Source organism: Ranitomeya variabilis, chromosome 5, assembly GCF_051348905.1.
Source record: "Ranitomeya variabilis isolate aRanVar5 chromosome 5, aRanVar5.hap1, whole genome shotgun sequence".
Lineage (NCBI taxonomy): Eukaryota > Metazoa > Chordata > Amphibia > Anura > Dendrobatidae > Ranitomeya > Ranitomeya variabilis.
Genome location: NC_135236.1, coordinates 58,613,281 through 58,641,229, shown reverse-complemented (window position 1 = coordinate 58,641,229; position 27,949 = coordinate 58,613,281). Strand labels below are relative to the sequence as shown.

Below are 27,949 nucleotides of genomic sequence, written 5' to 3'. Positions count from 1 at the left end.
ATTCTGATAGACTTTCAGTCATACATGGACATTTATGTAGTGCTAATATACCTAGTTCTTTCATTTATTGTATTTGTTGTACTTTGCTGCTATCTACTGGCCATTGTTGTATCACACTGTAATATTCGTTATGGAACTTTCCCACAACGCCTTTCTGTCTTTAGCTCCTCCTATCTTCTTCCTTCTTTTCCTGTTTTGTACTCCGTGCCATCTTAGATCTCACATGTGCCGCAGAGCTGGAGAAAGGATTCTATTGTTACCTCTAACCTGAAGCTTCTATTATCTCTATCTGGTGATTCTGTAACAGCTCTAACCTACAGTCCTCACTCTCACCAAGGTACTGTAAATAAAATCTGTTGAATGTATCACTGCATCATCTTTCCGGATCACCACGCGCAGCTGATAAGGACTAGGAGCACAGTTAGTGAGTAACGCTGTCCGCCATTGTTTATATAGCGATTTGTGATCACATCCCTCAGACACATCTCATCCACGTATATCGGTGGCAGAATAGCTAGTTATGAATGGGTGTGGTCAGAGGCTTAGCGCGCCGCAAACTTTGTCCCTCTTTCCCATCTTCAAAAGTTGGGAAGTATGTTAAAAGTAGTAGGGGTGCAACAAAATAGTTTCGCCTAGGGCACCGTAATCTCTCGGGCTGGCCCTGAGAACCCAAGCACACAGAAGTTTCTGTAGTGTAGTGGTTATCATGTTCGCCTAACACACAAAAGGTCCCCGGTTCGAAACCGGGCAGAAACAGAACAGTTTATTTTTTTATCTTATATTCAAATTATTTGTATTAATTTTTAAAGGGAAGGGTTACAGCAAACACATCAGGAAACATCCATAGAAGTAGTATATGTAACAAGAAACATGGGAGGAAAAGGGAAGGAAAAAAACAGAATATAGAAAGGAGCATAAATAAAATCATATACATAAAAGGTCAAGTGAAACTATTGCACCTTATACAATGTTTGCAGAAAAAACAACTTAAAGTCTATTCAATCACAAAATAAATGGTATAGATTCCCACCATATATATTTTGATCAGATGTTTTAATTGAAAGGATTCCTATCGAGTTCCATATGGACCATTTCAAGTCGTAACTTGAAAGTGACTTATTTCTGATTGCATATGTACTGTATATTCAAACATATTATTGTTCATAATTCAGTCTATAATGTCTGTAATTGAGGGAATACGTGTTTGTTTCCATTCTGACAACAATAACAGCTTTGTTAGCAAGAAAATTTGTATTATTTTAGATCTTACTTTAAGTGGAAGCTCATCTATTTCCAGAGATAGGATGGCTAATTGATTTTATTAATCAGATCAAAAACCTCTGTCCAAAGAGAAGAGATTAGCGAACTGTCCCATAGTATATGTAAAAGAGGGCCTTTTTGGCTACATTCTCTCCAACATAATTTTGATTGATTGGGAAGTATTCCATGAAGTTTTGCTGGGGTATAATACCATTTTGTCATAGTTTTATAATATGATTCTTGTAGGTTTGCTTTGGATGAATTTCTAAAGGAAATTTTTATTGCTTTTTGTCATGGGTCAGCTGAAAATGTAGTGCCCAAATCCTTTTCCCACTCCAACATATATTTCTGTTTGGCGAGTATGACATCAATGTTGAACAAAGAATAGATATGTTTAGTATTCCATATAGATGTTCACTCCCTGACAGAAGTTATGTCGCTTACCCATGTTATGTAATTAAAAGCTTATAACCTGACGTTAAATTCATCCATTGGTTGTATAAATTATTCTTTTGAAAGCTGAAACCCTGTAAAATGTGGTATAGGTTAAAAAAATAAATTGGATCAATGCAGAAATATTGATCAGTTAATGGACACAGAAAGGTCAGATTTTGGCAAGACAAAAGTTTTGTCGCCTGGTCATGTAATGCCACCAATCCTAGATTACATCCTCACCTGTGCTCAGTAAATGATTGGTTAATTAGTGTATGTGTATAAAAAGAAACCCAGCACACCAGACCTTCACTTGAACTGCAACCTGAGCTCTGACAACATGCCAAAGATCGACCCTGCGACCAAAGCCTGGATTATCAAGAGGCTGCAGACGAGATCCACTGCAGAGGTGGCTGGCATCTTTAATGTATCTCAGCGTCAAGAACAAAGAATTAAAAAAAGATTTGAAGAGACTGGAGATGTGATTGACAAGCCCAGGTCCGGCAGACCCCGCAAGACAACTGCTCAGAAGGAACGTTTGCTGGTTAGAAAATCCACAGCAAACCCATCTTCCACTGCAGCAGATCTCCAACAGGCCTGGTCACCTCAAGCCCCTGTGTCAACTAGAACCGTTTGTAGGATTCTGTCTCGAAATGACCTCCATGGTGCTATCAGTGCCTAGAAGCCAGCACTAAACAAAAGGCAAATAAAAAACTGTGGCATTTGGAAAGTCCCACAGCCTGCTAAACAGATGGACGCTGGAAAAGTGGCAGAAGGTGGATTTCTCTGATGAATCTTCAGTAGAATTATACCACAGCTGCCGCAAATACTGTAGGAGACCTACTGGAGCCCGTATGGATCCAAAATACACCCACAAAACAGTTACATTTGGTCTGTGGTTACATTCAGTATGGAGGTGTGCAAAACATTTGCAAGGTGGAAGACAATATCAATAGCCTAAAATATCAAGAAGTATTAGCTACCTCTTATATTCCAAATCATAAAGGGGTCAAATTCTGCAGCAGGATGGTGCTCCATCTCACACATCCATCTCTACAACAGAGTTCCTCCAGGTGCTCAAGGACTGGCCATCCCAGTCACCAGACATGAACATCATTGAGCATGTTTGGGGTAGGATGAAAGAGGAAGCTTGGAAGACAAAACCAAAGAATCTAGATGAACTCTGGGAGGCATGTAAGACTGCATTCTTTGCTATTCCTGATGACTTCATTAATAAATTGTATGAATCATTGTTGAACCGCATGGATGCAGTCCTTCAAGCTCATGGAAGTCACACAAAATATTAAATATGACTCTAATAGGACCACAACTTCATTCACCAATGTTATGCAGCGTATATTTGTATTTTAAGTTAATTATTTGTTTGAATATCACATTACTTTCTGTGGGCGACAAAACTTTTGTCTTGCCAAAATCTGACCATTCTGTGTCCATTAACTGATCAATATTTCTGCATTGATGCCAATTTATTTTCTTAACCTAAATGACATTTCGGAGGGTTTCAGCTTTCAAAAGAATAATTTATACAACCAGTGGATGAATTTAACGTCAGGTTATAAACTTTTATTTACATAACATGGATAAGAGACATAACTTCTGTCAGGGAGTGTATTGTCCATATTACTAATTAGAGAAAATACTTCTTTAGGCCTCTTTCACATATCAGTGTCTCAGGTATGTGTGGTAACAGTTTTCACACGATAACATCCGTGTGTCATCAGTGTGACAAGTACCGGCACCTGGAAAGCAGCGGTACTGTTAGCGCAGTTCCTCAGCGCCAGGTGCTGAAGACAGCTCTCATCATTCTCCCCTTCTCATGCTGCAATCAGCCAAGCAGATCAAAGATCTGCGGTGATCTCACTGAGCTGAACTGCCGTGACTTTATCTCTGGCAGATATGATATAACTATAGGATTAGTAATGGAGAGGTGTTTTATAGACACCTCTCCATTACAAATCCGTGGGCTTGATGTCACCAGACAATACAAAGCTGACATCAACCCCACAAATATTACCCCATTTTAAGATTGGAAGCTTTGGGATCGCTAAGGTGAAATCAGAGAAACGATTCAAGTCCCTTTCTAAAATGTATGTGAAAACTCTTTTGAAATGCAGTTGTGAATCGTCTAGGTAATTTTTTTATTTTTTTTTTTAATTTGTTAAATGGCTCCATTTACCTTGGAAAACCTGTTATAAGGGGAATAGGGTGGAGCAGGCAATACGGCCCTGATGAAGCACTTGGCAGAGTGAAATGGTCAGAGATCTTTTTTCTTTATGTGCCCTCCGTCCTGTATGTAATAAAGAAATAACTTTTTACTCATGGAGTGAGGGCTACAGTTTTTCTTTGCTCCTATTCATAAAAAATTCTGAGTCTGAGTATGTACCATTATTCTAACCTCAAGAGAACATCTATTGACTGTAAGCATTCAGGTGTTTACTGTTGTTTCTCTCATTTTGTCTCTCACCTTGTTTTGCCCTTTTACCCTTTTTTTGCAAGCAATGTACTTTTTATAACAAAGTATAATAACTTGGGTCCTTATATGCTCTAAAGGATCCAAAACCTTTTTAAAGTTTGTACTTTGTTGACTGCTGGAGAGCAGTGTGAGAAGTGGGGACCAACCACCCCGATTACTTGGTGAGTGGTGGCCACTTGTGTATCTGGGGTGTGAGGATTTTGTTGGAGTGTGATTTGTCCTCAATTTGAAGCCTCGATGGAAGGTGAGAACAGGATTGTGAGGAGCGTTCACAATGACAAAAGCACAAGATCAAAAGAAGACAAGTCGTACATACACAGTCACAATATGTCATAGGGATAAACATCCACAGAAACTCTTGACTCTTCACCTGTAACTTTGATCTCACCATTACCAGGCAGGAATTTTCTGTAGTGTAGTGGTTATCACGTTCGCCTCATAGGTGAAAGGTCCCCAGATTCGAAACTTATTTTTATGAATTAGATAAATTGTATCCCTTAACACCTTTTAAATAGTAGAGCAAATGATATAAACTCTATTTCCTCATTGAATTAAATGTGTACTTTTTAGGAGCTGTATGGTTTTAGCAAACCTTCAAAAACACAAAGACCTTGATTTGGGGTTAGATCTTGATATCTCTTCTGTATTTTGTTGAAAGTCATAATTTTAGTCAGATCTTTGCAGAATTATAGTGCAGACACCCACAATATCCTACAGCTGTAATTCTGTGCCTTCAGGAACATCACAGCAGATTTAGTCCAGTCTGCAAGATGGACCTTTGTACCAGCTCAAGTGAAAAATAGAATTAGACTTACCAGTAATTCGGTTTCTAGGAACCTTCCACGACGGCATATAGATATTGTCTCTTTGCCCTAATGGGGAACAGGAAATAGAGAGACTAAAAGGACCTCCCACTTGCCAGTGACTTACAACTGAGACCATAGCACCAGTTTACCTCCTGAATCCCAGAATTAATCCAGTAATATATATAGGGTGGGAAATTAGCGCCGTCGTGGAAGGTTCCTAGAAACCGAATTACTGGTAAGTCTAATTCTATTTTCTCTAGTCACTTTCCACGACGGCATATGGAGTAATACCAACTAATTTGGCACTAGGGAGAGACAACGGCCTGGAGAACCTTACGGCCGAAGACTAAGTCCTTATTGGACAATATATCCAATCTATAATGTTTGGAAAAGGTATGAAGTGAGGACCATGTTGCTGCCCTGCAGATCTGCTCCGGAGATGCACCTGCTCTTTCTGCCCAGGAAACTGATGTAGATCTGGTTGAGTGGGCCTTGATCCATACTGGAGGTAGTTTATTTTGAGCAAGGTAAGCTTGTGTTATAGCTTTTTTGATCCACATAGCAATGGTACTTTTAGCTACCTTCTTCCCTTTATTTTGTCCTGAGAGATGGACAAAAAGGTTATGATCAATTCTGTGAGGGTGGGTCTGATCTAAGTAGTGTAATAGAATACGCTGAACATCAAGAGTGTTGAATTTCCTTTCTTCCAAATTTACAGGTTTATGACAAAAAGTTGGTAGAACGATCTCTTGGGAATGGTGGAATTCAGAGACTACTTTTGGAAGAAAAGAATGGTCAAGACGAAGCACTATTGAATCTTCTCTAACCAGTAGATAAGGCTCTCTTATCAATAAGGCCTGTAGTTCACCCACTCTTCTAGCCAAAGTTATGGCTACCAAAAAAACAGTTTTATAAGCAAGATTTTGTGGAGAACAGGAAGACAAAGGTTCAAAAGGTGGACCTGTAAGACCTTGGAACACCACATTAAGTTCCCATGGAGGAACTATAACCTGTTTTCTAGGGTTCATTCTAATTGCTGAGGTCATAAATCTTTTGATCCAGCGATAACCTGCTAGATCTTGGTCAAAGACAGAACTAAGCGCAGAGACCTGGACCTTCAGAGTACTGGGTCTAAGACCGATCTCTAAGCCTTTTTGTAAAAAATCTAGTATCCTAGGTATATTTTTCTTGAGAGGGTCTGGAAGGTTAGGTAGACAAAAGGATGAAAACTTTTTCCTGATTTTATTGCAGATGGCGTTTGTTACTGGTTTCCTGGATTTTTGCAGGGTAGCTATGACAGGGTTTGATAACCCTTTTGCTTTCAGTATCTGGGCTTCAGTAACCACACCGCTAAGTTCCATCTCTGAGGGTCTGAGTGGAGAATGGGTCCCTGAGAGAGGAGATTGTCTTTTACTGGTAACATTACCGGCCTGTCCACCTGTAGCTGGATGATCAAGTTGAACCAACTTCTTTTGGGCCATAATGGAGCTATCAAAATAGTCGTGGTCCTTTCTATCTGTATTTTCAGTAGAACCTTTGGAAGAATTGGGATTGGTGGAAACGCGTAGGCTAGATGAAAATGCCAATTTTGGACTAAGGCATCTACTCCCCTGGGGTTGCCTCTTGGGTTCAAGGAGAAGGTTTCGACTTTTGCGTTTTGGTGAGAGGCAAAGAGGTTGACTTCTGGGAGATCCCACTTGCGGACTAGCATGTTGAATGTTTGATGATCCAGGCTCCATTCGCCGGGGTGAATGTCCTGGCGACTCAGGTAATCTGCCTGAATATTGGCAGAACCTTTCAAGTGAATTGCCGTCAGGGACAGTAAGTGCTTTTCGGCCCAACAAAAAATTTGAGCAGAGATTTTCTTTAGGCTGATGAATTTTGTACTGCCCTGGTGCTTGATATGAGCAACCGTGGTCATGTTGTCTGAATATATCTGAACATGTTGTCCGAAAATCTGACGACTTGCTGCTAACAGGGCCTTTTCCATGGCTTTGAGCTCTCTGAAATTTGACGATTTCCCTCTGATCGACTGGTCCCAAAGACCCTGATAAGGAACATGGTTTATCATGGCTCCCCAGCCCCTCTTGCTGGCATCTGATTTGATCGTGATTAGTGGAAACTGAATCCAACTCACACCCTTGAGGAGGTTTCTGGAATTCATCCACCACGCTAAGGATGCTTTCATTCGCCCTGGTGTGTGAATCCTTTTGGTTAAAGTATCAGGATGACCATCCCAATTGCCTAGAATGTGGGCTTGAAGGATTCTTGAGTGGGCTTGAGCCCAAGCCACCGACTGTATGCAGGCTGTCATGGAGCCTAAGAGCGACATTCCTACAGAAAAAAAGCGTCAAGCTATGTGTAAGGGACTACCACTGAAATATATATATAATTATATAAATTTTATTTATCAACCAAGAAAAAAACAACAAACACCACACTATTAAAATCACTTAAAACCTAAACCCAAATAGATCAAGGGTTCCACATGAGGAACCACCCCCCCGGACATGATTGTGATGGGAAGCAATTATACAAACAGGTGGAAAAATGTACTGGTGCATACGGCAATAACAATAATATACCTGTCCTAAATATGAATGAATATATAAATAACGCAGCTAGAGGGATATCACCATTAAAAGGTCACACATGAATATGGAAACATGGCACAGCTCGCAGCATAAATGGCAATAAACAAAAGGTTTATGCAAATAATGTGCACAAAAACAATAGCTGCTGGTAAACATTTTGAACAAAATTAGACAAAAAAAGTATATATATGAAACAATCTGTACGCCGAGTCACCAGAAAAAAGGGGGTCAGATGTTCTCTAAAGGTGTGGCAATTACATAGGTGTGCCACCCACTATCAATGTCCAACAACTATTTAGCGAGAATATATGTAGCTCCCGTTAACATAGGAGGATAACCTAGAACATGCACATACCATGGTCAAATCAGTATATCGATTGAGAAATGATTGATTAGCTAGGTGAGCCCGCATCATATATTCAAATATTTAAGAAAGTGCATGGAAGGGATGTGCAGCGCCCCAGAGTCCTGGTCGTTGCAGTACTGATGCTCCGCCGCTAAGGGGAGTGTTGGTACGTCTGATGGCACTGAAGGAGTTCACCTGACCAGGTATCACAGACACCAATACACTTCATAGTCTGGCCTCCAGGGGGAGCTAAGGGTGCAATGTATTAGGCCACTCCTCACAATCTGGTAAAACTGGGGGTTAGATAGGAAGTTAGAAAAGAAAGCTGACTGGGTTGGAACCAGGCAACATCCTGTGGCAGAGGGTGTTGCAGGGGAAGATTCAGGGGGGTCCCTGTCAGGGGTGGGATCCTGATAGAGGCCTAGCGAACAAAAAGAACGTTACGGGACCGCGCCTGCACTTCATTGCGGCGGTACCCCAAGAAAGGACAAGAAGCGAGGTTTATTGTGAAGAGTGAGAAACGAGATCAACGCAACAGGGAGAAAACACCAGTAGGAGTCGTGCTGTAAAATCGAGGCAACATCCTACTGAGGCGCGTAGCCGGTGGCTGGAAACGCCGAGGAAGTATTGGCTCCAAACCTTACTTCAAACCAACGGCAGGACAGTCAGTTATAAGCGGGCTGTCTCACCTAAATCACCTAAGCAGACATAGGGGGAAACAGTGGGAGAGGGGCGACTCTAGGGTCCCGGAAGAACTCCAGGCCTACCCGTCATACGGGTGCGTCCTAGCCATATCATCTGGGGGACGGAGAAGAACATCAGAATCAGTTGTGAGGGAACATCAGAAACAGACACAACAGTTGTGAGGACTATCCCGTGGTGCTCAGCAGGGAAGGACTACAACACACAAGCGCTAGAAGGAAGGCACAGATTTCCACCTGCAACGGGAACTCTGGAGGTGCCATCGGACCGGCCGGTCTCAGACAGCCCTGTTAACCGTGCTCTGGATTGAGGATCCTGAAGCCTTCAGTAAAGAGGTAAAGAGACTGCAACCCTGTGTCCTCGTTATTCATCGCACCCTGCACCACACATCATCTTTCTCAACTTCTACTGGACGCCCCTTAGCAGGGTCACGGGCCGGGTCTAGCCACCGTGACAATCCCAGAACCGAGACAGAGAGGCCCGGTACCGGGTACCCCTCGGCCCTGCGACAGTGGGGGCGCTCCAGATGCAACCCAGGCAAATGCAGCATATATATATTTTCTAGTACGTTGCCTTGTGTGAAGCTTTTTCTTTGGCTTTGCCATATGGTATTATGCTGCATTTGCCTGGGTTGCATCCCTTCCATGGACTTTCTTAAATATTTGAATATATGATGCGGGCTCACCTAGCTAATCAATCATTTCTCAATCAATATACTGATTTGACCGTGGTATGTGCATGTTCTAGGTTATCCTCCTATGTTAAAGGGAGCTACATATATTCTCGCTAAATAGTTGTTGGACATTGATAGTGGGTGGCACACCTATGTTATTGCCACACCTTTAGAGAACATCTGACCCCCTTTTTTCTCGTGACTCGGCGTACAGATTGTTTCATATATATACTTTTTTCTGTCTTATTTTGTTCAAAACGTTTACCAGCAGCTATTGTTTTCGTGCAAATTATTTGCATAAACCTTTTGTTTATTGCCATTTATGCTGTGAGCTGTGCCATGTTTCCATATTCATGTGTGACCTTTTAATGGTAATATCCCTCTAGCTGCGTTATTTATATATTCATTCATATATTTAGGACAGGTATAGTATTGTTATTGCCGTATGCACCAGTACATTTTTCCACCTGTTTGTATAATTGCTTCCCATCACAATCATGTCCGGGGGGGGGGGGGGCTCCTCATGTGGAACCCATGATCTATTTGGGTTTAGGTTTTAAGTGATTTTAAGAGTGTGGTGTTTGTTGTTTTTTCTTGGTTGATAAATAAAATTTAAATAATTATATATATATTTCAGTGGTGGTCCCTAGCTTGACGCTTTTTTCTGTATGTTTGCACCTTATTCAAGTCAAGTTTTGGTTGACCCCCTACTTTAATTATTGCTATTATGCTTTGATGGTGCCCTCCATTTTCTGCTTGTTTATCTAAGAGCGACATTCCCTCTCGGAGAGTAGGAGATCTCATCTCTTTGAATTTTCTGATATTTACTACTAATGGTAGTCTGTGATTGTCTGGAAGAAAGGACATTTGTTTTGCCAAGTCCAGAAGTACTCCCAAAAATTTCCTGGTTTTTGAGGGTTGAAGGGGGATTTTTTTATATTTGGAATCCAACCCAGAGACCTCAATAACTCTAAAGTGGTTGACACATGGGATATCAGGGTCATCTCGGTGGGAGCTACTATCAGGAGGTCGTCCAGATAGGGCACTATACAGACACCTTGTTTCCGGATAAATGACACCGCTTCTGCCATTATCTTGGAGAACACTCTCGGTGCTGATGAAATGCCGAAGGGAAGGACTCCAAACTCATAGTGCTCCACTTGACGACTCCCCTGTATCGCAAACCTGAGATATTTTCTGTGTCTCGGGTGAATAGGAATGTGAAAATATGCATCCTTTAGGTCGATGGTTGCCATAAAGGAGTGATGTCCTATCAGAGGAATGGCTGATTTTACAGACTCCATCTTGAACTTGCGATATTTCACATGTTGATTTAGACCCTTTAAGTTTATAACGATACGGATATCCTCTGATGGTTTGGGTACCAGGAATAATCGGTAATAATCTCCTAGCCCCCATTCCGATTGTGGAACTTGGGAGATCACGTTTGATTTCATAAGATCTCTAAGACCTAATGTCAATAAATTGTGATCTTTTGATGTTGGAAAGGTAGTGATTTTTAGACCCTGAGGGGGGAGGAAATTAACTCTATCAATAGGCCCTCCCTGATAACATTGAGAACCCAATGGGAACTGGTGATGTTTTCCCACTGACCAACATATTTTGAGAGTCTTCCCCCCACTGGGTCGGAGTCATTGTTTGTCCTGTTGGGATTGCTGCTGCTGCTGTTGTGGGACAAAAATATTTTTCTTTTCCCTCTACCTTTTGTGTAGCTCCATCTGCCGGTTTTGCCTTTACCTCTCGCTTGAGAGGGTTGAGACTGTGGGGCACAAAAAAAGTTTCCTAAGTGGTTTTTGCTCTGGGGGTGCCTTTTTCTTGTCAGTAGCTTTGTCAAGAATTTCATCTAAGGCTGGACTGAATACATATTCCCCTTTAAAGGGTATGGCACACTATTTGGCTTTAGAAGTAATATCGCCACTCCATATTTTAAGCCAGAGAGCTCTTCTGGCAGAGTTGGAAAGCACTAGGGATCTGGCGGCAACTCTAACAGATTCCAGAGAAGCATCCGCCAGGAAACCAGTAGCCCTATGTAGAATAAGGAGCAAATCTAACATTTCGCCTCTTGGGGTACCCTGAGATATATGGGCTTCCAATTTTTCTAGCCAGCGGGAGAGGGCCCTTGCTACACAAGTAGAGGCGATGTTAGCCTTAAGGACAGATGTAGAAGTTTCCCATGACTTCTTCGGGAGACTTTCAATCTTCCTATCCATAGGATCCTTCAATTGTGAAGAATCCTCAAAAGGGAGCGCTGTTCTCTTGGCAACTCTAGCCACCTGAACATGAACCTTGGGAAAGTCCAATTTAACAAATTCAACCTCTAGAGGAAATCTATGTTTCATTTCTGAAGGGGTGCTAAGGCGTTTCTCTGGTAGTTCCCATTCCTGATCAATCATACTAATGATATTAGCGTGTACTGGGAACCCCAACCTTTTCTCCAATCTAAGCCCTCCGAACATTTGATCCTGTATGGACTGTGGTTCAGGTTCCTCTTCTAGTCCCATAGTGTTACGAACAGCAGTCACTAGATCCTCAATATAATCTGAGGAGAAGAGGTATTTTCTAACCTCAGCCTTAGGTGATACCGGATCTTCCCAACCAATGGATGAGGTATGAGAGAGGTCAGAATCGGAATCAGATTCCACAACCTGAATCTTCCTCTTTTTAGCTGGGGAATGTGGTGGCGGAGGTGGAGGAGTAAAAGCTGCCAAGGAAGATTGTACCTTCTGTTTTACAAGAGAGCATATTTCATCTAACAGAGATGGTTGCTCAGCTTTTACTATCCTGTCAGTGCATGGCTGGCAGAGTTTTTTATCCCAGTGAGGAGGGAATTTAGCATTACAGACCGGGCACTTCTTTCTATAGGCGGCTTTAGGGGTAGACTTTTCTCCCTAAAATAAAAAAGGAGAGAGGAGTGAGGACAGATAAACCCCCTAAAAGGTAATGTGATAGAAATATATATATCATGTAGATCTCACTTGCATGTATACTCCTCTATAATCAAATATATACTTATATGCTCACAGCTAATATATACATTATAATCAATGGTTTAAAATGGCTGACACAAACTAATATAACCTAGACAGATCATAAAATGGCTGACATGAACTAATGTAAACCAGACAGATCATATGGGGTTTTCCACCCCTAAAAGCGGAATGATGTCAGATGTCTGATGACTGCTGATCAGATGTCTCAGCTTGATCAGCAGTCATATGAGCATTAATCACCATATTCCATATATGTTTAGATAACCAATGACAGACGAGCTAGACAATATGGTAATTAACTAACCACCCCTGACAACCCCTAACCACTCCTTTCTATGTGAAAATATAAAACTATGTATGTACAATAAAGATTCAGTATTGATGGAATGTTGTTCTGACACAATGGTGTTGCAGTCTCATTCCTTTGAGCGCTCAAAATACTCAGTCTAATTGGGAGCGGCCACAGCACACACAGGGATATATTTATCCAACCCTAATATTTCCATAACAGAATGGCGCCCAACGGCTCGGATGAAACGCACACGTGGACCCACTACTGACTGGAACGGAAGTTGTAGAGTGGCCTGGCACAGGGGCAGGAGACTGCGCAGCTCCATAAGTAAGGTAAGAAAATGTTATCATCTTACCTGAAAGTCCCCTGTGCCCAGTCCTTGTCTATGCCTCTTGCCAGTCAGATGTGGTCACAAATTCCCAGGTAGTGTAAAAAATCCGTAGCCACGAATCCACCCTGGGAGGTGTCTGCTGTGGACCGTGTATGTGTTTGTGTAAAATCCGAGAGAGGAAGGAAAAAGTGACTTTTGTTTGTGGTTGCTGGAAACGGACCGCAGGAGGTCAAATCGCTCGATAAGTTATTGCAGGATTCCCGTGCATAGGAGGAACACGCAGAGTTCCGGGGCAGGTGGTCCCATGATCCAGGCACGGGTAGTGATAACTTAAGAGGGCTACTGCAGATTCCCGTAGTGCCGGCGATCCAGTCAGGACATCCGGACCGGGGTGGTAGAACCCGGGCGCAGGTGCGTCCAGTGCGATTGGCAGTAGTCTGTTCCCAGCTCAACCTGCATGTGTCACAGAATTTAAAAGGGCGTCTCTCGGATTGTCTATCTGTGTCTGTTTGTGTCATGTACTATTGCCGCTTTAAGAAGCATGAAATAGTGAAAAGAAAGTTTTGGTTTTTTTTTCCTTCTTTCATGAACTTCCTCTTTTTCAGCTGAGAGGAGAGATATGCATTGTAAATCAAACTGTCACATTTTTTTTCCGGACTGTTTTCAGCTGCAGTGCTGGGTATGTGTAGTTTTTTTTGTGAAGAAGTGAAATTTGAGTTGTATCTATCATTTTTGATGTGACATAAATGTTTTCAGAAACGTGATTTTAGTGACATTTGATATTATTGCAATTTCATACGGAATAAAGAGGAAGTGTGTCTCTGACTGACAGCCGTTTTAATTTTTAATTTTTTTTACTCTCTTAAAGGGTCTTTTTTTTTTTGCGGCATTTTAAAGTTTTTAATTAAGTTTTCCTCAATCTTCAATCTCTTTACCTTTTTATTTTTTATTTATTTATTTTTGAAAAAAGTTTTTTTTTACTCTTGTATCAAAGTTTTGAGTTTTTGGTTGTGAACTAAGTTTTTGACGGTTTTCTTATCATTTTGGGTTTTTCTTAGAGTTTTATATACTCATTTTTAGAAGTTTTTTTTAGTACTGTTTTCTTTTTTTCATTTTTGTGTGTTTTTTTCATTTTTTACTCTTGCCATGGGGAATAAAGTGGCCGAGCAACAGGAAAGTCTTTTTACTTCCTGATGAGAAAAGAGCCCCTAGATAGTGGCAGGATACGAAGGTATTAAGTATGTGAAGATTTTGGAAGGTATAAAGTACGTGAAATTCATTAGAATGGCAGACTTCAAGCTGCAGAATGGCGTGACGTAGAAAGGAAAATAGGGAAGTTACAGTAGCCGATGTTAGATTGCTGAATACTAATACATGGTATGAAGTGGCAGCAGAGCTTACATCGTTTAGTTGGTACAGAAAGTTTTGTGAGCAAACCAGGAAGTGATTTTTGTGGGTATGAGACGGGAGAATCTGCGCAGTCTGCTTTTAGCAGAATCCATGGTATAGGTAGTTATTTTTGCACAGTATGTGGTGCACCCCGTCTCTCCCTACAGGGAGAAGGCATCATTGCTCCACTCTATTGTTCTCATTCTGTTGTCAGTCTTTTCTCTCTGTATTCTTCTCTCTCTCTCTCTTTTCCTCTCCTCTTCCTCCACATATTTCTTCTCACCCTCCATCTTCTCCTCCCTTCTTCTCCACTTCACAACCACACCTATCTCCTCCTTCTTTTCCTTCTACACACCCATCTCTCCTCCCTCTTCTCCACACTCTCTCTCTCTCTCTCTCCCCTCCTACTATTCCTTTGTCTCACTCCTCGAACCCTCCCCCTTCTTCTTCCTCTTTTTCCCTCCTTGTTGCCGGCTGGGCCAACGCCCAATTCAAACAATATGGTGCGTACAGCACAAAGTGTCCCTGGCACAGTCCAGCCATTGCCAGTTGTGATATCGGGGAAAGAAGGTGAAAGCCCCCCCTACAGTGGGCAGCCCCAGACATATCAGGCAGCAGTCAGCTCAGCCCTGGGTGCAGAGGGGGGAGGGGTGATATCAGAACGAGCTCACTGACAGATCCTCCGTTACCTCATTTCACAGTCAACAATATTGTAACCCTTAAGATTTTACATGAACTTTGATATCACCATGTATTGATAATGTACAGCTTCAGCACCGGTCAGAGCTGCCTACATCCACATTCACACCAACATGAAACTATAAGCCTAATCCATCATAGCTTCAGCAAGGGGGGAGACATCCTCACATAAAAAAGCAACTTCTGAGTCCAATATCAGCCAGTGTATGACCCCAGTCACAAATATTCCTCTGATGAAGATGAAGAGGGAACATCATACATGCTGTCTAGTACTAGAAAAGAAACCCACAGGCACCAAGAAAGCAGGGGCAGATAGAGGCACCACCATTACACTATGTGCACTGCACCACTTCAAGTCAGGTGACAATAGTCCAGACCCAGGGATGCATCCCATGCCATTTTACCGAAGAATGTAGCAGAAGCAGCAAACATATGCAGGCAGCTGCAATGATCTCTGGGCCATGAATGAAAATAGAAGCAGGTGATGCACTCTGGCCAATCATGAAGGAACAATTCAAACTTCCAGCAGAATCAGACATACACGCTTGGAAGTCAGGGCCACAGCTAATTGAACAGCTCAGAGAGTGAGCCATGACATGAGCCAAGATAAGACAGAGTCTGTAAAGAAGTTTCAGTGCAGAGTAATGCAAGTATTCCAAGACTTGGGCTTCACCATTGATGACCAGATACACAGGCCTTTGTGCATGGACTGAGACAGCCAATCAGGAAACCACTGATAGTGGCTAGGCCTAGGAACAGGTCAATAGCAGTGGACTGACCCAGAAAAAATGTTTTATGTGCGCCTAGGAGACTGTTTATTGCCGATTGTCACCAAAATTGCACCATTTTAGCACCACAAAAGAGCACAAAGAAGGAAAAGGGTGCCGTGCTGCTGAGAACACCAGAAGGGGAGCCAGAGGTGAAGACGCTACAAAGTGCCGACCAACACACCACCAGAAGAACCGCTGCAGACTCCAGAGAGAAGACACCGACCTCAATAAGGTTAGCAAAGGGGAGAAGCTATGCCAGACCAGGGGTAAGAAGTGACGGCAGATGCAGCCGCAGCCCCTGTAATGCCCCAAGACCTTGGGTTGGATGCAGCCGCCGGTCTCATGGCACCCCCGGGCCTCGCCACGAATGCACCTGCAGGCCCCGTCTTACCACCGCAGCTTCAATCAGCAGGCCGGACCCCGCTGCCGCTACAGTACCCATCATGCCGTTGTCCACAGTAGCCAAAAGGATTGAGTCTCAACCAGGGGTGCAGAAGACAGCCCCTCTCATGGTGACCACTGACCTGGAAGAGCAACCACACTACAAAGACAGAAAAAGTGTCAAGTGTTACATCTGTGGCAAGTTTGGCCATTACCAGAACCAGTGCAAAGCACCCACGCCCCCGAAGAGACTGGACCCATGCAATCCAAGAGTTGGTCCAGAGAAACAGGTCAAGGAGGAAGTGCAGAAAGCAGTGAAGTACCCCGTCCATAGGACAGAGGCAAGCAAGCCAGGTCCGCAAGACACTACGCTCCTGACATGTAAAACTTCATCTGCAGGACCAATACCTCAAATTACCTTTAAAAGTGGATGGCGTTGTCAGATCCAAAGTGGTGCAGCCAGAAGTGTGATGACACCTGTGGAACTCGCTGATCCCACCTGCCTATCAGAATCCTCTGTGTTTCGCATGGGCATTGATGGTCAAGTCAGACATTCTCAGCTTACAAAGCCACTGAGCGTGTGCACTCAGCCAGGACACTCTATCCTGTCCCAGTTTGTGGTGTAAAGGACCTGCCACTCAACCTGCTGGGAGCGAACCTACTGCAGAAGCTGAAGGCAACCACAGTGTTCCAGGAAGATGGGACAGTGACACTTTCTTCATCCCTGACCCGAGAAGAGTCATGCTGGCGGCCCTACAAGAACATTAAACAATTGAGGCCTACCCAAGGAGGTACTGGATGTAGTACCAGAAAGTCTATGGTCTAAGGGACCCCAGCACGTGAGAAAACCTCAAGTTGCCCCAGTACGGGTGTCACTCAAGCCATGTACCCCGTACCCTCGTAAGGCCCTGGCCAGGCCTAGAGTCAAGCTGCCTCTGACCAACTGAAGGTCTACCTGGAAATAGGAATCATTGTTCCTCGCACATCGCCTTGCAATACCCCGCTTTTCCCCGTCAAGAAAAAGACTGTAAAAGGAGCGCCAGCCAAGTTCAGAATGGTATATGACCTGAGAGCTGTGAATGACACCACAGTGTTTGAAACTGCAATTATGCCGAATCCGCACACTCTGCTCTCGAATGTGCCTGCCACAGCAAAAGTGTTCACAGTGACCGACCTGGCTAAGGTTTTCTTCAGTGTTCCCCCTCATCCGGAAGACCAGTTCCTGTTTGCCTTAATGCACCAGGGGGGACACCACACATGGACAGTGATGCCACAGTGGGCCCAGAACAGCCCTTCACAGTTCACCAAAGCAATGTCCACAGTTCTCACCAACTGAGTCACAGAACAAGCAGAAGTAACCCTGCTACAATACATGGACAATCCACTCCTTTGTGCAGTTGACTTTGACACGTGTAAAGCCCATTCCTTGTATCTCCTACTCTACCTGGCGGAGCAGCACTGCAAGATCTCAAAGAACAAAGTCCAGTGGTGTCTGAAGCAAGTTACATTCCAGAGACACTGTATTGCTCACCAGGCGAAACACCTGACAGATGACCGGAGGACCACAGTGGAGAAGATGGTCCCTCCGACAACTCCAAAGGTGCTACAGGCCTTCCTTGGTCTAGTGTCATATTGCAGAGCCTGGATCCCTGATGCTTCCGTCCTAATGCAGCCTCTGTGTGAATACGTCAGTGTGACCCCGTTCCTCCAGACAGATGTGGCCTTCAGTTCGTTCAAGAAGTTAAAAGGCTCTGTAGTCTCAGCGCCAGCACTAGGCCTATCTGACTACAAGAAGCCATTCCGTCTCTACTTGATGAGAAGAGAAGGCCTTGCTACTGGAGTCCTGACACAGCTTCAGGGGGGAAAGCAGAGACTTTCGGACTACTTTTCAGCTTGCCTGGATCCAGTTGCAAGGGAAGCCTCTTCCTCCCGCATGAGAGCAGCAGTTGCAGCACATGCCCTCCTGGACAGGACTACTGACATCAGTGGAAAAACCATTGGAAATCCTGGCTCTGCATGACATCTCAGCAATCCTCAACCAAACCCAGCTAAAACATCTCTCCACCGCCAGGCATCTTCGCCTCCAGTGCTCTCTACTCCTGCCCAACAATGTCACCATCTCCAAATGCACAGTCCTCAATCCGCCCACTCTACTCCCACTCCCAAGGGGGGATACAGATACGGATCCTCAGATAGAAAGTCTGAATTTGCTCCGGACGGATGACCATGATTGCTTCAGCATCATGCAACAGGAAACAGCAGGACTACCCAAGGTGGCAGAAGAGCCACTGACCAACCCAGAGTTGATCCTCTATGTGGATGGCTCCAGATTTGCAGATGATGAAGGAAGATTCCACACGGGAGGTGCAGCGACCAGCAATCAAGAGATCCTGTGGTCCAGAAGTCTGCCGCCCAGTCTGTCAGCCCAGGAAGCAGAACTGATAGCGCTGATGAAGGCCTACCAGATGGCAGAAGACAAGACTGAGAAAATGTATACCGATTCAAGGTACTTGCATGGCACAGCACACGACTTCGGACCCATCTGGGCTGCAAGGGACTTCCTCACAGCAAGCGGAACAACCGTGAAGCATAATGGAGCCATTAAGGACCTGCTGAACACACTTCAACTTCCAAAAGTGGTGACAGTGCTAAAAGTCAAAGCGCATGGAAAACTAAACACAGTAGAGGCACGGGGCAACAACATGGTCAATATGGCAGCCAAAGAAGCAGTCAAGGGAAGACAATATGGACAAGTGGAAGAGGTCGTAGAGCCGGACGGCTACTACAGGACGGCTGAAGACAGGAAACCTGACAAGATGACTGTGATCTGCTCAAAAAGCTGCAAGACCAAGCCCCAAAGGACAAGAAGGAATGCTGGATGCAGAAGTGAGCAACACATGAAGAAGGAAGGGTATACTAAATGGACTACAAACCCTGTTTACCCCGAAGCATGTACCCTATGGTGGTCCAGTGGGCACATGGGCCCACACACAGATTTAAGACACAGATGAATGATCCGATTGGTGCTTACTGGTTCGCTCCAGAAATCTCCACCCTAACAGCCAAGTTCATAAACAGCTGTCTGACCTGTGGCAAATGCAACCCTGGAAGAATGAAGAAAGTTCCCACACATCAACTTGCCAGACCACTGTACCCCCTTCCAAAGGACCCAGATAGACCACATCCAGATGCCGCCAAGTGGAGAATTCGAATATGCCCTTGTGGCCGTGGACATGTTCTCAAGATGACAGCCAGAAGCTTTCCCAGTGAAAAACCAGTCAGCAAAGACTACTGCAAAGAAGCTACTCTCAGAGACGAGATATGCAGCTATGGGGTCCCAGAAGTGATAGAGAGTGACCAGGGACCCGCATTCACAGCAAATCTCACACGAGAGATCTAGTCAGCAGTAGGATCAGACTTAGGCCTACACACTCCCAATCACACTACTCAGTGTTAGGCACACTCCCAGAGACCCAGAAAAGCTGTTACCATATGAAATTTTGTTTGTGTCTAGTCCCAGGTTAGGGGTATCCTTTCCCTTAGCAGCTGATTATGTAATATGATACTTTGTCTGCTTATGTAATTGAAATCACCAAGAAACTTGCTAACATCCATTCTCGAGTTTTTTCTTCATTGCCAGATCCAGATTCAGTGTCCGGTATGCACTCCTAGAAGCCAGGAGACTGGGTGTTGGTGAAAAAGCTTGTAAGGAGAACACCACTCGATCCCAGATTTGATGGTCCTGCTCAAGTGCTGCTGATGACACCAAACTCTGTGAAACTGGAGGGAAGACTCGCTTGGATCCACTCATCGCATGGCAAGAAAACTCCCCTACCAGAAGATGACACCCAAGCCAGAATGATGTCGTGGATGCCCTGCCTGACCGGAAAAGATGACCTACCTGATAAAGACTGCACATCGCTCACTACACATGCTATTGACTAAGAGACTGATTGCAACGAACCCCCGTTAGGGACAGATCTCCTGACCGCCCATTTGCGAAAAGTCTGTATGGAGTGGGGCACAGGCGTTAGGCTTGTGTCAGTTCGCCAACAGCACAAAAGAGTTGCAGCGCTTTGGGACAGGAGGCTAGGATTAGGGCAAGTGATATCTAAGGGGGGCTTGTGATAGAAATATATATATCATGTAGATCTCACTTGCATGTATACTCCTCTATAATCAAATATATACTTATATGCTCACAGCTAATATATACATTATAATCAATGGTTTAAAATGGCTGACACAAACTAATATAACCTAGACAGATCATAAAATGGCTGACATGAACTAATGTAAACCAGACAGATCATATGGGGTTTTCCACCCCTAAAAGCGGAATGATGTCAGATGTCTGATGACTGCTGATCAGATGTCTCAGCTTGATCAGCAGTCATATGAGCATTAATCACCATATTCCATATATGTTTAGATAACCAATGACAGACGAGCTAGACAATATGGTAATTAACTAACCACCCCTGACAACCCCTAACCACTCCTTTCTATGTGAAAATATAAAACTATGTATGTACAATAAAGATTCAGTATTGATGGAATGTTGTTCTGACACAATGGTGTTGCAGTCTCATTCCTTTGAGCGCTCAAAATACTCAGTCTAATTGGGAGCGGCCACAGCACACACAGGGATATATTTATCCAACCCTAATATTTCCATAACAGTAATACCTCCCATACCCCATCCCTGCATACACTCACTGTAGCAGGGGTAGCGCTGGGCTCTGCAGACGCAGACTGTCATGTCGGACGCTGTTCACACTAGGGCGTCAGACAGACAGCAGTAATTCCACATATGTCCACTACACGCTCAGTGGCGTCGGCTAGACTTTATCCAGCTTGCTCGGGGTTAATCTAGCTGGTAATTTGGTTGGAGGCTGGGTCACGCCCACGGCCTTTAAATAGTCGTGCTGGACTTTGGGCGTCGCCGATTATAGCTTGTGCTTTGTGCCTAGCGATTCCGGTCTGGAGTGGTGGTCTTGTTGTAGGAATATCGTATCTGGTGGTGTATTATCCTTTGTCATATTCCTCCTTCCTATATTTGTGTTTTTTTGCCCTGTGCACATTATAGTGTATTCCTGTGTGTCTGCGGCGTGGTGCGTTTTCCAGTTTTCCCTGTCTGTGCTTTCTGTGGGGATTGGTGTGTGGTCTCTTCACTGGGTGGCGGGTAGTGGTTTCAGCTTAGGGCTGAAACAGGAGACAGGGTCAGGCCTGGCGGCCCAGACATGCACACCTTTAGTGTAACTTCTGGGAAAGGGTCAGACAGGGTTTCCCTAGCCTGAGGGATATATCGCAGGGGCCTGGGTAACCAGCCTTAGTCTACCCAGTACTCCCGTGACACATACTGAGGGAATTCAGTCTCACCTCAGTGGTGACTTCTGCAGGATTTTATAGAGCTCTGTCCCAGCACCTGCCTCCAGCGGTCGTACACTCCCCCCTCCCCCTCCTGGATCCATGTGTCAGACGCCATTAGGCCTGACACGCCAGCTGGCGAAACCTGGAAGTACCGGCTTCAGGGAGATATGAAAGCCGGAAGTGACATGCGCGCAACTGCTGACGTCACTTCCGGATCGCCGAGCAGAGCAGCATGGAGGAGGAGAAGCCGGGAAGCTCAGAGAGGAGCCCGGCTGGGGACCCCAGGCCTGCTTTGCCCTCTTGGGGGCGCGGGAAGGCCAGGAAGGGGTCCCGAGGTACCTGCATGCAGGACGATGGGAGCAGCACAGGAGGAGGCAAGGAGCAACCGCCAGCTGCCTGGCTTAACAGGCAAAGCCTGTTAAAGGTACTGCAGTCGCCGGCCACCACAGCACATGGAACACCTCTCCCTGTCCCATGGGGAACAGGAAAGACATTGGCAAGTGGGAGGTGGGAGGTCCTTTTAACCTCTCTGTATTTCCTGTTCTCCATTAGGGCAAAGAGACAACCTCCATATGCCGTCGTGGAAGGTGACTAGAGAAAACAACCACACATATAGGAGTTTCTGTAGTGTAGTGGTTATCACGTTTGCCTGACACGTGAAAGGTCCCTGGGCAGAAATGTTATTTTTGCTTAACGATCTTTTATTCAAATTATTTGTATTAACTTTTAAAGGGAAGGGTTACACCACATGAAAAATGGGAAGAAAAGGGATGGAAAAAACATATACATAAAAGTCAACGGAAACTATTGCACCTTATAAAATATTTGCAGAAAAAACAGCTTGAAATCTATTCAATCATAAAATAAATGGTATAGATTCCCACTATACATGTAGTGACCAGGAAAGCCATTACTAATGTATGTTATATATCATATGGTAAGTGTGTTCTCTATTCCTTACATGATTACACTTGCGACACCGGCTCCTTCTCTTGCCTTGGGAGGAGGTAAACTATTTAATTCTATGCTGCCCTCCCCTGCCTTGTTTTGGTATTACAACTTGTAGTACTATACTTCCCTCTTATGCCTTAGTTTGGCATTGCAACTTGTTTTTCTGATTTGAAGATAAGTGGCAGTTGGAGGTGGTGCATGTGGGACAAACAGCACTTTATGGATAGTTTTGGTGGGGAGAGGAGGTAGAAAATGGGGGCTCCTGGATTGGGACAAGCGGGGTGTACAAATAGCACCTTATTCGGAGTGCCCTGCGTCTTACAGCAACAGAGTGATAAGACAAGAGAAGGAACTGAAGAACTGCAGAACAGCACAGCAGATTCCCTGGATACTCCGATCTGATTAAGGTCAGATTGATCCTTCCCCTTCATGCAGCACAATTAATCAAATGAAAAGTTACCACCATCCTCCCAAGGCCGGGACCGAGAAAAGTCTTTGACCGTCGCAATTGCAAGAAAAATTTTATCGGCTGCCCATGACTGTTATATTGAAAAATATAAGGATTGTTACAAGTCTTCAGTAAAGTTCATCTTTCAAGTTTGCATGAGACCCCGATGTATGCTTCTTTCGTCCCTTGCGGGCATTAACATAACTCACAGTCTCATATATCCGCCGTCTCCCCCTTTATAATTGTCACCGAACCTAGGGATTGTTAGAGCCATCGGAGTCACCGTGACTGAACCATCCTCCGAGATACTAGGCCCTGCATCTCACAAGGCGGTGCTTCAAATATATTTTAATCATGTTTTATTTGTAAGGATTCCTATTTATGATGATATATCGAATTCCATATGGGACATTTCAAGTCGTAACTTGAAATTGACTTATTTCTGATGGCATATGTATATTCAAATATATTATTGTTCATAATTCTGTCTACAACATCTGTAATTGAGGGAATACGTGTTTGTTTCCATTCAGACAACAATAACAGCTTTGTTAGATAGGATGGCTAATGGAGGAGTAGGGGGGAACATCTATGTTACAAATTTTATTAATCAACTCAAAAACCTCTGTCTAACGAGAAGAGATTAACGAACAGTCCCATAGAACTGATTTTATAATAGGATTCTTGTAGGTTTGCATTGGATACATTTTTAAAGGAAATTTTTATCGCTTTTTGCAAAGTGTCAGCTGAAAATTTGGCGCCCAAATCCTTTTCCCACTCCAACATATATTTCGGTTTGGAGACTACGACATCATTATTGAACACAAAATAGATGTTTAGTATTACATCTAGATTTATTGTCTGGAAAATACTTCTTTAGGCCTTTTTTACATATCTGTATGTCCAGTACGTGCGTGAAAGTTTTCACACATACCGGAGACACTTACACAGGTAGACCCATTCAAGTGAATGGGTCTGTGCACGTCAGTGTGCTTCCACGGACCATGTGTGCATGGGCAAAATATGTTGACATGTCCATTTTTTAACAGCAGCTTGGGATTCAAACCATCCAGCACACGTACACACGGATGACATCCATGTGTCATCAGTGTGACATGCAGCGGCGCCTGGGAAGCAGCGGTACGGTTAGCGCTGTTCCCCGGCGCCGGGTGCTGAAGACCACCCACATCATTCTCCCTTGCTCATGCTGCAATCAGCCAAGCAGATCAAAGATCTACACTGAACTCACTGAGCTGAACTGTGGCGACTTTTTCTCTGGCCGATATGATACAACTATAGGATTAGTAATGGAGAGGTGTCTTATAGACACCTCTCCATTACTAATCCGTGGGCTTGATGTCACCAGACAATACAAAGGTGACATCAACCCTACAAATATTACCCCATTTTAAGATTGGAAGCTTTGGGATCGCTAAGGTTAAATCATAAAGTCCCTTTCTAAAATGTATGTGAAAACGTTTTTGTAATGCAGTTATGAATTGTGAATCGTCTAGGTAAATTTTTTATTTTTTTAATATGTTAAATTAAATGTGTACTTTTTAGGAGCTGTATGGTTTAAGCAAACAGCCAAAAAACACAAAGACCTTGATTTGGGGTTAGATCTTGATATCTCTTCTGATCCAATAAATTTAGTTGAAAATAATAATTTTAGTCATATCTTTGCAGAATTATTGTGCAGACACCCACAATATCCTACAGCTGTAATTCTGCGCCTCCAGGAACATCACAGCAGATTTTGTCAGGCTTGCAAGATGGACCTTTGTCCCAGCTCAAGTGAAAAAAACTCAAACATGCAGGAGTTTCTGTAGTGTAGTGGTTATCACGTTCGCCTAACACGCGAAAGGTCCCCGGTTCGAGACCGGGCAGAAACATTATTATACTTTTTTTTTCTTTAGCGATCTTTTCAAAACATGTGAGTAACATCAGCAAGAGCCGTTAAATACTAAGATGTTCTCTCCTTAAAGGAAAAAGAAATTGCCGTATGAGAACCGCTGGTGCTTTAACCCTTTCTCGTTACATGACATCAAGGCTGGCTCCAGGTTTTCGTGGGCCCCGAGTGAACTAGTCTCAGTTGGCCCCTTTAACGCATACCACAATTCATGATGCACAGATACGGCAGAGAAATATAGTACATAGTACAATGCCAAAGAATTCATTTCTTCTTAAAGAAATTTCCATGTGAGAACAGCTGGTGCTTTAACCCTTTCTCGTTATATGATGTCACTGTACATCATAATTTGGAAGATGTACCTCCAAACTAAGATGCCACATTACCTTGTAAATACACCCCCGTGCCGTGAAGATACCGACACAATAAAGTGACCTGCATAAGAAGTTTGGTGAGTGCTGCCGCTTTCTTCATTGTTTATAAGATGTATAGGCATATCATGGTGATCGTGTAGGCACAAGAGTTGTGCCCGCACAATGCGATCAGCTTAACTGAGGGTCAAGCAACTGCAGGAACAACCAGAGTTCTACGCTGCGGTCAATAGTGGCTGCAGCATTTAGATGATTGTGAAAAGAAGTCTACCTCTCTCACCCAATTGATCCCCATGAGATGCGATCACAGGGTGCCGAGAGTTGTCATATTTGGTATTGACTAGTGATGAGCGAGTATACTCGTTGCTCGGGTGATCCCGAGTATTTGTTAGTGCTCGGAGATTTAGTTTTCCTTGCCGCAGCTAAATGATTTACAGCTACTAGCCAGCCTGAGTACATGTGGAGGTTCCCTAGCAACCAGGCAACACCCACATGTATTCAGCCTGGCTAGTAGCTGTAAATCATTCAGCTGCATCAACAAAAATGAAATCTCCGAGCACTAACAAATACTCGGAGACCACCCGAGCAACGAGTATACTCGCTCATCACTAGTATTGACGTGTCCGGAACTCTATAAGATATTAATTTTGTACCATTTATCCTGTATGGTGAAGAACATAAAAATAAATAAATTACGCACCAAAAATAGTCTTTTTATCAAACTGACACACAAGAAATGGAAACAGAGCAAATAAAAATTTGTATGAAAAAAAAAATCGTACTGATCCGAAGAATAAAGTTGTCCTATCACTTATACCTGATGGTGATCAGCATTAAAAATAAAACAAAGGATTTGTGAATTGCTGTTTGTTTGTTCAGTCTGTGTCGTAGAGAAAAGTAAAAATCCATAAAGACATCTCCAAAAGGGAGAATGATGGTGAGCAGACTGCAAACTATGTCCTACGAGGAACGGTTAAAGGATCTGGGAATGTTAGGCTTGCAAAAAAGAAGGCGAAGAGGAGACTTACCGTAATAGCCGTCTACAAATATCTGAAGGACTGTCACAGTGTAGAAGGAACATCCTTATTCTCATTTGCACATGGAAACAATGGAATGAAACTGAAAAGGAGAAGATACAGATTAGATATTAGAAAAAACTTTTTGACAGTGAGGGTGATCAATGAGTGGAACAGGCTGCCAAGAGAGGTGATGAGTTCTCCTTCAATGGAAGTCTTCAAACAGAGGCTGGACAGACATCTGTCTGAGATGGTTTAGAGAATCCTAAATTGAGCAGGGGGTTGGACCAGATGACCCTTGAGGTCCCTTCCGACTCTAACATTCTATGATTCTATGAAGTTCTGACTATTCAACCTCCATTGAAGTAGGACTCCACATTGAATAGATGGGATACATCATAGCTAGGGAATAGGGAAACTAATTATAGTTGGTAAAGTGAGAAAGTCAACTGAAGTAAGGACCTTCTGCAGTGACCAGGTAATTGCAGCAGAGAAATGATCTGGGAAAAAGACACAAAGATTGAAATCCATATATTCAATAGGCAGAGTAGTGGTGAAAAATCTAATAACTTCCGAGGTAACTTTTGTTCTCTTTAACCCTTTTCTGCCATCGGACGTACTATTCCGTCCATGTGGGGTGGGCCCTACTTCCCAAGGACGGAATAGTACGTCCAGTGCGATCGGCCGCGCTCAAGGGATCGCGGCCGGGTGTCAGCTGACTATCGCAGCTGACATCCGGCACTATGTGCCAGGAGCGGTCACGGACCGCCCCCGACACATTAACCCCCGGCACACTACGATCAAACATGATCGCAGTGTTCCGGCGGTACAGGGAAGCATCGCGCAGGGAGGGGGCTCCCTGCGTGCTTCCCTGAGACGATCGGTACAAGGCGATGTGCTCACCTTGTACCGAGCGTCTCCTCCCTGCAATCCCCGGATCCAAAATGGCCACAGGGCTGCATCCGGGTCCTGCAGGGAGGTGACGTCACAGCGCCTGCTCAGAGCACACGCCGGGAAGCCTCCCTTCTGTGCACGTCAGATCACAGATCTGACAGTGCACAGCAAAGTGTCAGATCGGCGATCTGTCACTTTACTGTGTTGCCCTCCCCCCCGAGGCAAAGTAAAAATGTAAAAATAAAAAATTACATGTGTAAAAAAAAAATAAAAAATTCCTAAATAAATAATAAAAAAAATATATTGTTCCAATAAATATTTTCCTTTAGCTAAATAAAAAGAAAATACATACATATTTAGTATTGCCACGTCCGTAACGACCCGACCTATAAAACTGTCCCACTAGTTAACTACTTCAGTGAACACCGTAAAAAAACAAACAAAAAAAAACGAGGCAAAAAACAACGCTTTATTATCATACCGCCGAACAAAAAGTGGAATAGCACGCGATCAAACAGACGGAAATAAATAACCATGGTACCGCTGAAAACGTCATCTTGTCCCGCAAAAAACGAGCCCCTATACAGCATCATCAGCGAAAAAATAAAAAAGTTATAGTCCTCAGAATAAAGCGATGCAAAAATAATTATTTTTTCTATAAAATTGTTTTTATCGTATAAAAGCGCCAAAACATAAAAAAATCATATAAATGAGGTATCGCTGTAATCATACTGACCCGAAGAATAAAACAGCTTTATCCATTTTACCAAACAGGGAACGGTATAAACGCCCCCCCAAAAAGAAATT

The 27,949-nt window shown here is 43.7% G+C and overlaps 1 long non-coding RNA gene and 1 other non-coding gene across 2 annotated transcripts in view; one reads left to right on the top strand and one right to left on the bottom strand.

Annotated features, from left to right (window-relative positions):
- Positions 1 to 26,352, bottom strand: part of LOC143773298 (uncharacterized) — a 78,921-nt gene extending 52,569 nt beyond the window's left edge. The window contains exon 1 of the long non-coding RNA XR_013215133.1: positions 26,261 to 26,352. This is a non-coding gene — a long non-coding RNA (uncharacterized LOC143773298). The remainder of the gene's footprint in view (positions 1 to 26,260) is intronic.
- On the top strand, positions 24,772 to 24,844 carry TRNAV-AAC (transfer RNA valine (anticodon AAC)). The gene has a single exon. It is a non-coding gene; the product is annotated as a tRNA-Val (tRNA).
- Positions 26,353 to 27,949: the final 1,597 nt, after the last annotated feature.